Here is a 3,914-nt window from a genome sequence, read left to right on the forward strand (position 1 = left end):
ATTTAGACTATTCAAGCTTTGAAATCAACCCAAAAGCCCATCAACAGGTGAATAGATAGACAAATTGTACATTCACATTCATAGAATGGAATGCCACTCAGCATGAACTATTGATATACATAGAATTATAAATGAATCTCAAAATAATTGTGTCACGTGAAAGAATTGAGATTAAAAAACAGAATTGTTCAAATTTTATGAGTACATTTATATAAAATTCTAGATAATAATCTTTTGTATCAGAAAACAGTTCAGTGGTTGCTTGAGGCAGGAGATGAAGATTGGCAGATGAAAAGTTTTATAAAGTATATGAGAAAACACTTGATGATTTGGACATACTTATTATCTTGACTTTGGTATCTAAACTTATCAAATTGTACACTTTAAATATGTCAATTTTTACTCAATAAATCTCTTAATCGGAAATACAGCTACATGTTTCTAGTAGTTGAATATTAAAGAGTGTAGCTATAGAAGTCTTTTCTTTCATATCCTTCTGTGATCATTTTATAACATTCCCCCCGGCCCCTTTGGAGTCCTGGTGTAGTGCTGTGGGCTAATGCGCTGAACTATAAGGTCACTTTGAACTGCAAGATCGGTGATTCAAACTCATCAGCTGCTCCTTGGAAACCCTATGAAGGATTGCTATGAGTCAGAACCGACTTGACAGCACTTAACAACAACAACAACAACTGTTTTCTTTTAGTGTACAGGTCTTTATAAGGCCCTCCTTATCTAGATACCTTTTGTGGACTGTAGGATAAGCAAGAGCAGCAAGGTCGATTTGAATCATAAGATTGACCATTCAAATTCACCAGCCACTCCTAGGAAACCTTATACAGGTTCACTGTGAGTCTGAACTGTTTAAAAGCACTTATTCAATTGTTAGATGCCATTGAGTCGACTTGAACTATGCACAACAGAATGATACACAGGCCAGTCCTGCAGCATCCTCCTAACTATCGTTATGCTTGAGCCCCTTATTGATGCAACTACGCAAATCCATCATGGTGGGGTTCTTCCTCTCTTTCACTGACCCTCCACTTTAACAATGATGATGTCCTTCTCCAGGGACTGGTCTCCTGATAACATGTTCAAAGTATGAGAGACAAAGATATCCTGGCTTCTAAGGAGCATTCTGCCTGTACTTCTTCCAAAACAGATTTGTTTGTTCTTCTGGCAGTCCATGATACTTTTAATATGTTGTTGTTAAGTGTCATTGAGTTGGTTTTGACTCACAGTGACAATGAATAGTGTTTCTGAGGAGTGACTGGTGCATTTGAATCTCCAACCTTAAGGTTAGCAGTCCAGTGCCACGCCAGGACATATATAATTAAAAGTCCTAAAATACTACTTTTAGCACATGATTCAAACTTCTGTAATATTTAGTGGGTTCTTTTGTTTATAATGAGATCTGGTGCTGCTTTAGGGTAAGCCTTGGACTGCTATAAATTGGATTCTATTCATTGTAGTGGCTTTTTTTCTTTACAGATTTTTCTTATACAAACAAAAGCATTAGAACTGCAAAGATTTTTAATCATATTGTAATACAATAGCCTTAATTTTCAGATGAAGAAGTAAAGTCTAGATTGAATGTGACTTACCTTATTTTATACAGAGAGCCAATGGTAAATTCATTACTGGTACTCTTGACTCTAGATTCTGTTTAAGTTTTATGTTTATTTGTTATTTCATTTTATTAAACCTCATGCTTCCCTTATATCCTTTAAAAAATCTATTCTAATTCCTATTAAAAGTCTGACTCTTTTTTATTCAATTTATTTATCGTTGTTTTTAAACATTCAAACCCATAGGTCTTATAAATATCATTATTATCCCTGGTTCTGGGATGATATACTATCATATGTTATGAGTACTCATCACTTTTTGAATTGTTGGCTCCTCCCAGTTTTATTATCTTTTCTGCTTTTTTGGTCAGATCTTGTATTTTGCTATTGTGTGAAATATTATTATTTTCACATCAAAGTTTGTTCTTCCCTTCTTCCGTAATACTAATTTTTAATCAGGTGTTTGGCTGCCCAAATATACTTGATTGTCCAGTATCCTTCCTATTTTGATGTGTCTATGTGACTAAGTCCTCACCCATGAAATTGTTGCAGATGTATTACTCCCTTAAGTGAGTCTTCAAACAGTATATGTATCTCTTTTGTCTTTTCTACCAACCCAGATTTGGCATTTATGGTAACAATATGGTGTTGTTATTAAGTGCCATTGAGTTGATTCTGTCTCATAGTGACTCTTTATAGGGTTTCTGATAAGTGGCTGTTGGATTTCAACCACTGACCTTATGGTTAGCAGCCCAGTGCTTATCCTACAGAACCACACCGGGATGCTAGTGGATAGCAAGATAAAAATTTCTGAATAATCACATGAAAAATTAGAAACTATCTTGTTAAAATGCTGTGAGAATAATAAATTATGGGATCCCCCCCTCTACCCATTTATGGCATTAAATTATTGGCCTCACCTCATTTTATATTTAATTAATAACAGGCCTCTGGTGTTTCACCTTGTGGACCTGGATCTGTTCTATATCTGAATTGATCATTAACTATTCTTGCAGTATATTATGGACTCTATGTTCTCCAGTGAATGAAATGGGAATGAAATGGGAGAAAGGTCCTTAGTCCAACATGTATCAACAAACTTGATTGCCAACTAAGATTCCAACTTTTAGATTTGCAGTGAAATTCAGAGCTTTGCATTAGAATTCCTGAAATTCTTACTTCTAGCTATAAATCTTCCATCACTCCTCTGTCAGTTTGTCATACTGTGGTGGCTTGTGAGTTGCTGTGATTCTGAAAGCTATGCCATTGGTGCTTTAAATACCACCAAGGTCAACCATGGTGGACAGGTTTCAGATGAGCTTCCAGACAAAGACAGACTAAGAAGGAGTAACGAACTACTTTGAATATTTATTCACTGAAAACTTATGAATAGCAGAGAAACATTGTCAGATATAGTGCCAGAAAATGAGCCCCTCAGGTTGGAAGACACTCAAAAAGTGACTGGGGAAGAGCTGCCCCCTGAAAGTAGAGTTGACCTTGATGACATGAGTGGAGTAAAGCCCATGGAGAAAAGTCTACGGGACCTTCATTTGCTGATGGGGCACAACTCAAAATGATACAGCTATAAATATCCATTGAAAATCAGAACATGAAATGTACGAAGTATGAATCTGGGAAAATTGGAAGTTGTCAAAATTGAAATGGAAAGCATAAATATCAATATCTTAGGCATTAGTGAGCTGAAATAGACTGGTATTGCCCATTTTGAATCTGACAACCATATGGTTTACTATCCAGGGAATGAAAAATTGAAGAGGAATAGTGTTGCTTTCATTGTCAAAAAGAACAGATCAGTCATGTGGTACAACACTGTCTGTGATAGGATAATATCCATGGGCCTACAGGGAAACCCCGTTAATACCACTATTATTCAAATTTATGCACCAACCTCTAAAATCAGTGAGGATTAAATAGAAGAATTCTACCAGCTTCTGCAGTCTGAAATTGATCAAACGTGCAATCAAGATGTAGTGATCATTACTGGTGATTGGAATGCAAAGGTTGGGAGCAAACAGGAAGGATCAGTAGTTGAACAACATGCCCTTGGTGATAGAAATTATGCTGGAGAACGTATGACAGAATTCTGGAAAATCAATGATTTGTTCATATCATATACCTTCTTTAGACAGCATAAGAGAATACTATACATATGGACCCCACCAGATGGAATACATAGAAATCAAATTGACTACATCTGTGGCAAGAGAAAAGCCCATATCATCAGTCATAACAAAGCCTGGGGCAGATTGTGGAACAGACCATCAATTACTCATATGCAAATTCAAACAGAAGCTGAAGAAAATGAAAACAAGTCCACGAGAGCCA

This window comes from Chrysochloris asiatica, unplaced genomic scaffold, assembly GCF_000296735.1.
Source record: "Chrysochloris asiatica unplaced genomic scaffold, ChrAsi1.0 scaffold00009, whole genome shotgun sequence".
In the NCBI taxonomy this organism is placed as follows: Eukaryota; Metazoa; Chordata; class Mammalia; order Afrosoricida; family Chrysochloridae; genus Chrysochloris; species Chrysochloris asiatica.